Source organism: Alexandromys fortis, unplaced genomic scaffold (assembly GCF_014885135.2).
Source record: "Alexandromys fortis isolate MF-2015 unplaced genomic scaffold, M_Fortis_MF-2015_v1.1 scaffold_47, whole genome shotgun sequence".
NCBI lineage: Eukaryota > Metazoa > Chordata > Mammalia > Rodentia > Cricetidae > Alexandromys > Alexandromys fortis.
Window position 1 is genome coordinate 10030611 of NW_026067957.1, and position 13400 is coordinate 10044010.

Here is a 13400-nt window from a genome sequence, read left to right on the forward strand (position 1 = left end):
TGATAATATCCTTTCATAAATTTTTTTCTTTAGAATTTCTTTTGGCATTTATTGAATTTTGAGTTTGCTGACAACAAATTCTCTCATCTTTTGTTTGAAAATGTCTCCCTTTTGTCTTTACTTCTGAATGATACTTTCACTAGGTATAGAAATCTAGCTGACAGCTATTCTTTTATCTTCACTCATCACTGTGACAATGGCATTTCATTATCCCTGGGCTGTATTGTTTCTGATAAGATGTCAACCATCTTTGTGTTGTTGTTGTTCTCCTGTACGTAAAGTGTTCTTTATGTCTGTCTTAAGGATGAATTTTCTTCTAAACCTTATTCAGTAATTCTACTGCTATTTGTCTAAATATAGTTGTCTTATCCTTTAAGTTCTCTAAACATTAAAAAAAAATTGTACAATCTAGCTTTTAAATTTTATTTCTCCTTTCTTTTGAGACTCTTGTTACAATTATATCTTCCTTACTGTCCCTTACAAGGTGTCCTTAGATTTTTGTTCAGATTTTTAAAAATGCATTTAAATTTTTATAATTTTTATTTATTTGAATAGTCAGTATTATTTTACTTCTGTGTTCAGTTTGTCACTAAGCTCAGTGTACAAGCATTTTAAATTCATACTTTTTTTAATAAAATAATTAATTTCCAATTGAAAACCCTCTTTAACTAGTCCATTTGAATTTAAAAATGTACACATTACAGATTTACTATTTTGATCATCTATTATACATACTAATGACACTTTGCTTTTAAACAATTTATCTACTTATTTTTATTTATGTGAGCATATATGTGTCTGAATGAACTTAAGTGCATGTTGTCTGTGCAAGTGCCTTCAAAGACTAAGGAGCTCTAGATTTCCTAGAACTTGAGTTATGGGTGGTGGTGAACCTCTTGATGTGGGTGCTGGGAACTGAACCTGAATACCCAACAAGAACACTGAGTACTAAACCACTGAGCCAACTCTCACACAACCTCCACAAATTTGTATAGTCTAGCTACAAATTCAAATGCATTATTAGGGATTCTATTTGTTTTTATCTCCCTTTCATTTCTCAACATTTTTGTCATTATGTACTCTTGCATATGCAAAAAGCAAGAACTATAGTATTAAATTTTGTTTACATACAGAGAACATCTGCCTTTATATATTAGGAACTATGGTAAGAAAAAATATAAGTACCCATATAAGAATTTAAATAATCATTTAAGACCATTATCTATTACAGCGAAGTTAAGTAGAACTTTAAGCACCATTGGAATATGCTCATTTTTTTTTCATAAAATATATTCTGATTATGGTTTTCCCTCTCCAACTTCTCTCAGATCTATCCCATCCCCATCCAAATTCATATTTCCTCCCTCCCTCCCTCCCTCCCTCCCTCCCTCCCTCCCTCCCTCCCTCCCTCCCTCCCTCCCTCCCTTCCTTCCTTCCTTCCTTCCTTTTTTCCTTCTTTCTGAACCCCATGCTCCAAATTTTCTTAGGAGATTTTTGTCTATTCCTCCCCTGGCCAGGGGGAAATCTATGTATGTTTCTCTTAGGGTTCTCCTTGTTACTCAACTTCTCTGGGGTTGTGGAATGTAGGCTCCTTATACTTTGCTTTACAGCTAGTACTCACCTATGAGTGGGTATAAACTGTGCTCATCTTTATGCTCTGGGTTAGTTCACTTAGGATGGTTTCTTCTAGTTCCATCTATATGCACGCAAATTTCAAGATGGCATTTTTTTTATTACCACCGAGTAGTATTCTATTTTTAACTGTACCACATTTTCTTTATCTATTCTTGAGTTGGGAGGTATCTAGGTTGTTTCCAGGTTTGACAAATAATTACAAATAGTGCTACTATAAACATAGTTGAACATATGTGAGAGATCAAGGATACATGGAACATATCTAAAGTATATTATGGTATCTAAACATAATAAAAGCAATAGATAGAAAGCTGACAGCCAACGTCAAATTAAATGGAAAGAAACCCATAGCGATTCCACTAAAGTCAGGAATGAGACAAGGTTGTCCTTTTTCTCTATATCTATTCTATTCAACATAGTTCATGAAGTTCTAGCTACAGCAATAAGACAGAAAAGGGAAATCAAGGGGATGTAAATTGGAAAGAAAGAAGTCAAACTTTCTCTATTTGCAGATGATATAATAGTATACATATGTGATCCCAAGAATTCAACCAGGGAACTCCAACAGCTGATCAACACCTTCAATAATATGGTAGGATACAAGATCAGCTCAAAAAATCAGTAGCCCGCTTATATACAAATGATAAAGAATCTAAGATAGATATCAGAGAAACATCAGCATTCACAATAGCCACAAATAACATAAAATATCTTGGTGTAACACTAACCAAAGAACTGAAAGACCTGTATAACATGAACTCTAAGTCTTTGAAGAAGATATCAGAAAATGGAAATATATCCCATGCTCTTGGATAGGTAGGATCAACATAACAAAAATATCAATTCTACCAAAAGCAATCTACAGATTCAATGCAATCCCTATAAAAATCCCAACATAGTTCTTCACAGAACTTGAAATAACAATATTCAACTTCTTATGGAAAAACAATGAAAACCCAGTATACTCCAAACAATTCTGTACAATAAAGGAACTTCTAGAGAATCACCATCCCTAACATCAAGCTTGCTTATAGAGCTACATTAATGAAAACAACTTGGTATTGATATAAATATAGTCAGGTTGATCAATTGATCAAAGACCCATATATTAATCCACATACCTATTAACATCTTATTTTTGAAAAAGAAGCTAAAATTTTACAATAAAAAAGCATCTTCAGAAAATTAGTCCTGGCATAACTGTATGGCAGCTTGTAGAAAAATGCAAATAGATCCATACCTATTCCCGTGCACAAAACTCAAGTTCACATGGATTAAAGACCACAATATAAATCTTACCACACTGAACCTGATAGAAGAGAAAGTGGAAAGTAACTTTCAATGCACGGGCACAGGAGACCACTTACTAAATATAAACCCAGTAGCACAAGACACTGAAAGCAAAATTAAATTAATGGGACCTCCTGAAATTGAAAAGCTTCTGTAAAGCAAAGGACACAGTCAATAAGACAAAAAAAGGTAGCCTACTAAATGGGTAACAATCTTCCCCAATTTCATATCAGACAGAGGACTGATCTCCAAAATATAAAAGAACTCAAGAAATTAGATATCAAAATATCAAATGATCCAATTAAAAAAAATGAGATATAGACACAAAGAGTGAATTTTCGACAGAAAAATTTCAAATGGCTGAAAGACACTTAAGGAAGTATTCAACAAGCCAGGTGGTGGTGGTACACACCTTTAATCCCAGCACTCGGGAAGCAGAGGCAGGCAGATCTCTGTGAGTTCGAGGCCAGACTGGACTACAAGAGCTAGTTCCAGGACAGGAAGCAAAAGCTACAGAGAGGCCGGGTGGTGGTGGCGCACGCCTTTAATCCCAGCACTCGGGAGGCAGAGGCAGGCGGATCTCTGAGTTCGAGGGCAGCCTGATCTACAAAGGGAGTTCCAGGACAGGCTCCAAAGCTACAGAGAAACCCTGTCTCAAAAAACCAAAAAAAAAAAAAAAAAAAGCTACAGAGAAACCCTGTCTCGAAAATAAAAAAATAAAATAAAATAAAGGAAATATTCAACATCCTAAGTCATCAGGGAAATGCAAACAAAAAATGACTCTGAGATACCATAATAACTTGTCAGAATGGCTAAGATAAAAAAAAAAAAACACCCATAAGTAGCTTATGTTGGAGAGGATGTGGAGTAAGGGGAATGCTCCTCCATTGCTGATGGGACTACAAACTTGTACAACCAGTCAAAATCAGTATGGCGGTCTCAGAAAATTGGGAATCAACCAACCACAAGACCCAGCAATACCACACTAAAGCATATACCCAAAGGATGCTCAACCATACTACAGTGACATTTGTTCACATTTTTCTCTATGTCCTTCATCTCTTTTGGATCTCACAATCTTTCTGTCTCTTCTGCTGTGTTCTTTGAGCTCTAAGTCAAGGTATTTGATGGAGATGTTACAATTATCACGATGTTTTCCAAGGCTTCTCTTTGTATGCACATTGCTCAGGAATGGATCTGTAGATCTGCTCCCATCCACAGCAAGGGTAATGCTGATAATGACTGACTAAGGTACTGATTTATGAGTATAGCAGAATTTTATTAGAAATCATTTCATTACTACATTCCTTTAGTATAACCTTAGTATTTTGTTTATACTTTGTCCCTGGCCTATCTACTCTGATTCTTGACCACCCAAGCACTGTAAATGATGAGTTTCATATCATGAAGTGGATCTTAAATCCAATAAGATACTGGCAGGATATTCTCACAAACTTGGTGTCATTATTGCACCTGCATCTCTTTCAGGGAGTTCACTATTAAGATGGAATGGTTTGTTGCTGGGTTGGTGTTTATCTTTCTTCTTTTGTAATGCATAGAATACCTTCCAGTACCATGAAAATTAGTCATTAGGGATATTGTGGTTTGAAAGAAAATCACTCCCATAGGTTCACAGGGAGTAGCACTCTTAGGAGGTATAACCTTCTTAGAGGAAGTGTATAACTGGGGGCATGCTTTGAGGTCTTAGATGCTCAAGCCATGCCCAATGTGACATTCTCTCTCCTGTTGTCTTCTAATCTCTATATAGAACTCTTTAGCTGCCTCTTAAGCACAATGTTTTCCTGCATCCTGCCATGCTTACCACCATGATGACAATGGAGTAAACCTCTAACATGTCAGCCAGATCCAATGAAGTGTTTTCCTTTTAAGGGTTGTTGTTATCATAATGTCTCTTTACAACAACAGAAACCCAAGCTAAGACAATGGATAAAAGTGCTAGGTAAGCAGCAGCTTGATTCCTCAATGAAACATATAAGAGTTGTTTTCTTCAATAGTGTCTTACCATCAGTTTGTGGTGAGAAACAAAAAGCCTTGGCAAAAGCCCCTTTTCTTTGGGTTCTCATGGGGCCCCTTCGGTTGACAACCAGATTAGATGAACCATTCCTGTAACTAGAGGCTTCATTAGTGATGAGAGCTTTCCAGTTAGAACTCTATGTTCCATGTTATTTGGCAATTTCATTTAGATCTCCTGTATGTGTCCATTTTAGGAAGCTTTTACTATATTGGATTGGTGTAGAAGGTCCTTCTGTTTATGTGTTGCTTTCATTGGTTGAATAAAGAAACTGCCTTGGCCTTTTGATAGGGCAGCACTGAGGTGAGCATAGAGAAGACAGAACTGAATGCTGGGAAGAAGGGCAGGCAGAGAGCTGCCATGGAGCTGCCAAGTCACATGCTGAATCTTTCCCCGTAAGCCAGGACCTCATGGTGATACAGATTAATAGAAATGGGTTAAATCAAGATGTGAGAGTTAGCCAATAAGAGGAAAAAGATAATGAGCCAAGCAGCAATTTAATGAATACAGTTTCTGTATGATAATTTCAGAGGCTAAGCTAGCCAGGCAGCCAGGACAAACAACCAGCCCACTCCTCCTATTACATTGGAAGTTTCAAATAACTCTTGGTTTTGGCCATTCCCCATTCCTTTCTACATCTCCCTCTTCCCTTATTCTCTCTCTTTGATACTTTTTCTGTCTTTCCAACCAAGATCTCAGCATCTTGGATGAACACACATTAGCGAGAAAGTCTAGCCAGAAAGATTTCAAGACAACATTCCAGTGACTATGAGTAAATGGTTTCCTCAGGTGATTTACATTTGTTTTTTGGTTCTTCTTTCTCTTCATGTTCCTGGAATATTTTTTTAAATATGAACCTTTAGTTATTATCCTGTTTCAAACTTTAAAATCTACAGGCATGTTTGAAGTATAGGAATAATCTCTATTATTTGTTTACAGCAAAAAATATCTTTCTCTTAGATAAAAGATCACCTTTATGTCCTTCTGAAAGTTTAACTACTTCAGTAAATTTCACATGTATATTTCTCAAAATTTAGTACTCACAAAAATTGAGCAAGTATTTAGCAGTTTTGTATAATAAATTTACATAAATAACTCAAATATATAAATACATAGATCCTGGGTAGAAAGAATTAGAACTTAGGAATTTATTTGCAGTTCATATTTAATGATTTTGGATAATTTATTATCATTAATTTGCTGATATTTTAATCGTCTTTCTAAAATTTATTTCTAATACTAATTTTGAAATCTTTTTTATGGTCTTTGGCTTATCTTGTTCTAAAACTTAAGTTTAATGGTTTATACTAGACATAAACACACTTTGTCACACATTTGTAAATGTCATTTTAACTAAAGTTAAAACACAAAAAGATGTGGATATTTAAAACTGCAAAGTTATTCATTTTAATTTTTATCTGCTTTATTGCTAGTGAAAAACTTGTCTCATATCTCATATTGAAATGTTATTTGCTTTTATATAATACTTTTACATGCCTGATACTTCAAGTGGAATGATTAAATTATGTCCCTGTAGAACTATCCCAGAAACAATGGCAGCTTTTACAAACTATTATGTTTATGGTGGTTCTAAAAAATAGTTTATTAAAAAGAAACAAACAAGACATTGGTTTCAATGTGTTGTTTCTTTTGTATGTCACAATTTTCTTTTCCTTTCCATTCACCTACTGGTTAAGAATATTTACCTTCTGAACTTTTCTTTCTGTTGAATTTATGTTATAGAATAGTTCATTGTTCAACACATTGGGTGAATAAAGAAAGATGTAGGAATACAGAATCGTTGCCCTTGATTAACTGGAAGAGCTAAAAGGACATTTTTCTAGGAAAAATGAGGAAAAAATGTGTTATATTTTAAAAGAGGCAACTTCCCAAAAGATCAAAAGATGTCCTAATCTTCTGGCTCTCACAATTCTACCTCCTCTTGTGCAATCTTTCCTGAGTTAATACAAAGTGGTCAGTCCTGAAATTTTATATATTATAAAGAACAATACACACACACACACACACATCAACAACAACTTTAAACACAGAAGCCATGAATTTGGAAGAGGTTGGAGGGGGAGTGGATGGAGGAAGGAGTTAGGTAAGATAAAAGGAAGAATGAAATAATGATAATTTAATATAAGAAGAATTTAAAGTGAGTTTTCACAGTCAATTACACATAAATTAAGGTAGAGGACTGTCTGAAGTCTGCATGTTAGCTCATGACTGAGTGTGCCTTTGCTTATTCCCATCAGTCAAATTATTTTGTTCAACTCATCATTATTTTCATTTTGTTTTGTGTTTTGAGAAGGTGCCTCAGTATGCTGCCCAAGTTTTACATGAATTAATAATCTTCCTTCTCAAATTTCCCAAGTACCTGCTGTTATAGAATGCACCAGCAAGTTTAAAAACTCAATTGGCTTTTAAGTTTGAAGTTGTCAATTAGAAGTTCCCATTCAACTTTAGTCAGCTTTCTTGGATTTTTAGTTTTAACTTGAGAAAACTGAAACTGCTTAGGATGCTGACACAATGAGAGAAGGGAGAGTTTACTTTTTCTTTGAAGCTGGCACTTCAGTGAGTTCAGCGAGGAGTACACTTGTTATTCTTTACAATTGTTTATTTTTCCAATCTGGATCTGTAGCTTTGGTATTTGTCTAACAAGGAAGAACACAGGCACAAAGCATGGAGCAATTACCAAACTAATATGTATTTTTTTTTTCTCTGTAAAGACATAAGATATGGAATAGTGAGTCAACAAATGTTTTCTTGGATAAAAGTGTCCAGGATGGGAGGGGACATATTTCAATTGGCTCTTGCAATACTGTCACTTGTGTTCAAAGGAGAAACTGAAGTATGATGTCAGTACAGCTTGCTCCATTTTCTAGGAGTCGGAGCCTCTGCAAAACTCATGCTCAGGTTTAAATGTAGCAAGAAAAGGTGTGTCTTCTGATTCATTTCACATGCCAATCAATGTCCTCTCCACCCAGGAGTCTGAACACCTGAATTAATGGAGGATCACTCCTGATTATCTTGCCTTTCACTTTACTGATAGATTATGACTCACCAATAGGCTTTTTATTCTTTTGCAAACAGCCATGAATATTCATAATCCTGTGATTTTCACATTATAACAAACTATAGAAAGTTCTGGACCTCCAAAATAAAATATTGATATATACATGTATGTGTGTGTGTATATATATATATATACACATATATATGTGTGTGTGTATGTGTACATACAATGCAAAAACATGCTTAAAGGATGAATAATTACTTTGTAATTTGTATGGCTATACATATGACAGTTTATTTACATGCATATCATATTAATATATTTGTGTTTTTTATATTTCTTATTCACTTAATTAAAGAACTTAAAACTCAGGTAGTGACAGAATTGAACACTGGAAGCAAAACTGCTATAAATACTTCCACATAAGCTATGCAGTTCAGATTACCTGGTGAAATTATGTTTTTTTTAATAGAATTAAAATAATAAAATAGGCATGTGACAAGGACTCATTGATATAATTTATAAAATATTATAAAAAACTCATGGAGTGTTGGAAAGGCCAGTCCATAATAGCAGTTATTAATAATTATTGCTCCACTATCCCAATTCCCCTTGCATCAATAGAAACATATTTTATGTATGGTGATATGGATCTATTTTCATTCTTCTACAGGTTGACATCCAGTTGTGCCAGCACAATTTGTTGAAGATGCTCTCTTTTTTCCATTGTATACTTTTAGCTCCTTTATCGAAAATCAGGTGTTCATAGGTTTGTGGGTTAAAGTCAGGGTCTTCTATTCGATTCCATTGGTCGACTTCTCTGTTTTTATGCCAATACCAAGCTGTTTTCAATACTGTAGCTCTGTAATAGAGTTTGAAGTCAGGGATGGTAATGCCTCGCGAAGTTCCTTTATTGTATAAGATTGTTTTGGCTATCCTGGGTTTTTTGTTTTTCCATATAAAGTTGATTATTGTCTTCTTGAGATCTGTGAAGATTTTAATGGGGATTGCATTGAATCTATAGATTGCTTTTGGTAGAATTGCCATTTTTACTATGTTGATCCTCCCAATCCAAGAGCAGGGGAGATCCTTCCATTTTCTGGTGTCCTCTTCAATTTCTTTCTTCAAAGACTTAAAGTTCTTGTCATATAGATCTTTCACTTCCTTGGTCAGAGTTACAACAAGATATTTTATGCTATTTGTGGCTATCGTGAAAGGTGATGCTTCTCTGATTTCCCTCTCTGTTTCCTTATCCTTAGTGTATAAGATACATATTTAAAGAAAACATAATTCCCAAGACCTTCAAAGTCAATCTAAGAGTGCTGAAAAGAATATTACATATATATGTATGTGATATATATGACATATATATATATATATATCAATTTTCTTAGCACATTTGTTAAAGATGCTATCTTTTCTCTGGTGTATTATCTTTGCCTCATCAAATATCAAATGACTACAGCTATTAGTACATGTCTGCATCTTCTATTTTGCTACTTTGTTTACATTTTTGTGTTTGTGTTAGAACCATATAATTATTACTTGAGTTTTTTAATAATATGTCTTGATATCTGGACTAGAAGCCCCTCCTTCATTATTTTTTTCTTCAAGAATGCTTTGGATATCTGGGATCATTGGTTATCTATTTCTGTAAGGAATATTGTGGGTATTTTGATTGGTATTGGTTTAAAATGTAATTTTTTGATAGGATGATCATCTTCACAATATTAATTCTACTAAACAATGAAAACACATTATATTTCCATTTTCTATTGTCTTTCACAATCTCTTTCTTCAGCAATTTTAGCAATGTTTACTGCCACTCTATTTATAATAGCGAAGAAATAGAAACAACCTCCAAGTACTTCAACAAATGAATAATGAAAATATGGTTTACACCCACAATGTATTACTATTCAGATTTAAAGGAAAATAAAATGAAATTTGCAAGTATAATAAATGGACCTAGAAAAAGCTATTTTGAGTGGTGTAACCCAGATTCACCACATGTTCTTGCTCATGGGCATTTCCAATCTCCAAATCTCTAATGCAGTATATCCACAGAAACAGGAGTGTAAAAGGACAGTAGGGATGGGTGAGTCTAGGTGGGATTGAGAGGGGAAAAGCAGGATAAAAGTGATATGATGCGAGAAATGGAAAAATGGGGAGGGGACTCCAGCTGGGGATGAGAAAGGAAATTCAATACAGATGGTGAAGAAGAAATGGGTTAATAAATAACACTCAGCTTGTTTGATAAAGCTTCAAAGAACCTTATTTTATTTTTACCAAAAATTATAGACTATATATGTGTGACTATATGTGTGTATATGTATATAGATATATGGCTATATATACACATAAAGATATGTTTTAATAGTATACACAGCATGAATGCAAGTTAAATATCAATGGAAGTTAAGCCACTGGTACATTCCCCACAAAAACAATAGACTAAAGAAAACTCCAGTACCAGACATGACAAAACTCATTTAGGACAGTAGGTCTAGGTAGTCCAAGTGGCTCCCCCAAACATAGACTATATAGGCCTTTGTTGCCTCTCAAGGGTTGAGGGAGGGCCCTTGTTGGTGAAGACAGCTCACACCTAAGACAGGATGCAAATGATTTGACTTGGATTTGACTTGTGATCTAGCCTCCATGAACCAGAAGGAACTGTGCAACCTGCCAGGAAAGGGAAACAATTAAACAGTCTCAACCAGCTGCAACACCTGTGCACCAGGGCAATGTCTTGAAGGGAAAGACATGCACGAAGGTAAAGTGAGTGACACTAGCGTGGTGATGGCGGTCAACTGTTGTCTAATAGGACATAAGGACCACTCAAGAGACGAGAATTTTGTGTTACTCACAGCCTAGATAAGCTTTCCAGGTCTCCTAAGACCATGGATATCAGAAAAGAATCTGTTACCACCACTTTGTGAGACCAGCGTAATTCTTCCTATATTTGAATGTTTACTCTTTTACTCACAGGTAAGTGAAACTACCATCAAAGAAAGCTCTCTTCTCTTTAGTGTAGCTTTTTTATAAGTGAATTTAGATGTTTAGAGATCAACCCTCTAATAATAAAGTACATCCCCGCAAATTCAAAGTTTAATACATTTACTCATTTAGTGTTTAAGTAAAGTTCATGAACACATTGGAGAAATTTTGCAAAGAATTCAGTTTATAAGTCAAGAGTAAATATATTTGGGTCAAAATACAGTGTAAGAAGCCTTGATGTTGCCAGAAGTTGGCATCAGCAGCTGTAGTTAGGAAATAGATACAGTTTTTATTTTTGTCATATTTATGGTAATGATAGAGATAAAAAATTTAAAATTAATAAGTTCTTCAGTGTATCCTTTTTCTATACTTTAAAAAGATTTAGAATATGATATTATAAGCTTCTAGCTGATATAGAGAAGGCAAATTTGATATTGTAGATATTAAGTTGTTTGGCATAATTATAGATGGGCATAAGCAATATAATCAGGAATCAAAGTAAAAATATAGAAATGTCCAACATGGCTAAGAAATATGGACAGTTAGAAATTTAACAAATTAGAAAAATGAAGGAAAACAAAGTAGAAAAGTTTAAAAAATCTAACATTAAAAGAGTTTTAAAATCAAATCTTAGCTGAAAATATTTTTCTTATGCATTGCCTGATATTTTTCTCAAATATTTGATATAAAGCGATATCACATTTCTCCTTGCTTCCCTTTCTTTCTCTCAGAGTGCTGTAGGAAGTCCCACTGTCGGTAGCCTTTAAGTTATCCACCCACTTGGGCATGGCCTCTTATACTACATATGCCAATGTAAAGTGTCCCTCCAGGCTCACTTCCGGTGTTGTAATGGGTTGATGTTCCCCGTTCATGAAGAGGACTGTGAGTCTACCCCTAAATAAATAATCCTCTATTATACTCAATTCTGAGCTAGTGTGGGATTTCTTTTAAGTGTCCATCTTCATCTGGCACCTACGTGGATCCAGGCTCCACACCTACAGGGTGGATCGGCTTAAAGGCCTGAGGGGTCCACAACCCAGAAAATCTCCTACCCCCACCTGTTAGGTTTGCTTTTATCTACTAAGCATTTTTGTTTGTTTTTTGTAAAACCCCCATCACAGTGGTACTAACTGGATGCAGAGACTTGGAACTTTCCCAAGCTGCTAACATCCCCCCCCCACACACACACACAAACACACACACCACTGCTGGCTTTCCTGCCTCGTTCTCTGTCACCTGACAACTTGTGCAGCTTCTGGTTTGTACTTCCAGCTCCTTAGTTCTAGGCTTCTGGCTTCATGTACAGAATTGATTTAATAGCTTTTATTTTATATTTTTTCAGTCCTTCATGTGCTTTTATTTTTGTCCTTCAACCATAATAATATAATATCCAAATCTTGTCTAAACCAGTGGGTCTGTAAACAAAGGCTTATCCATCCCACTTATAGGCAAGGCAAATGCTGCCTTCATGAAATTGTTCTACCATGGACCATCCAACTCAGGTTGGGTCATCCAACCCAGGGTCATCCAACCCAGGTTACCATCTTGCCTGGCTTTAGCTTCACTGTGTTGTGTGGCCACTTCTTTGAGTCTCATTACAGACTTTAACTTTTCCATGGCTTCCATGATTTTGCCATGTTTTTCACATAAAACGTGTCTGACCTTCCCTGCACTGCCACCACCTATCTTAGCCTTCTTGTCAGCACTGTCACTCCCAGAGGTGGCACCTCCTTTCCCCCCATTTCCAGAACCAAATTTTGACTTCAGCAACAACTCTTATGCTTACCGTTGAACTCTCAACAGTGCTTTCATTGCTTCTATTTTGTCTAGGAAAGCATATTTCTCAATATTTAAGCAGCACCAAGGCAGGTAAACCAAAGCTGCTCAGGAGTGTTCCTGGCACCATGTTGCACCTCTTGTCGTGACTCTGCAACCACAAGACATGCTGGATTATTACACCTAAAACAAGTTACCGAATTTCATAATAGGTAATTAATAAATCAATAAACTTGAAAGTTATATAATTGCAGACATTAACATTGAAACTTTTAGTAACATTTTGCTAATACTATGGATTGTATTCTGCAAGGCTTGTATGGTTATGGTGATACATCCATTTATTGGGTATTGGGCTCAGGTTTTTTTTCTTCATATTATATCCGTAAGAAAATAGTTTGATAATAGAGCCATTAATGAGGCACTTTTAGAAATGATACAGTCTTACAGACTAATAATGAACAGGTAGCTGATTTTCAAAAATCAAAAAGTTACCTGAAAAAAAAAAAACAATACTATTGAACAGGGTAACATTAATTTGACAGACAAAATTGAATACATGTCAAAGGGTACTGAGAAATGATCTGAAAGAATTCATACTGTAGAATTTGACAATCAAAATTTGTTAAAAAGTTATAATATTTTAGCAGA

At 35.1% G+C, this 13400-nt stretch overlaps 1 pseudogene; it reads right to left on the reverse strand.

The window, feature by feature from the left end:
• Positions 1-12329: 12329 nt before the first annotated feature.
• LOC126507745 (peptidyl-prolyl cis-trans isomerase NIMA-interacting 4-like) lies at positions 12330-12785 on the reverse strand (annotated as a pseudogene).
• Between the last annotated feature and the right edge of the window lie 615 nt (positions 12786-13400).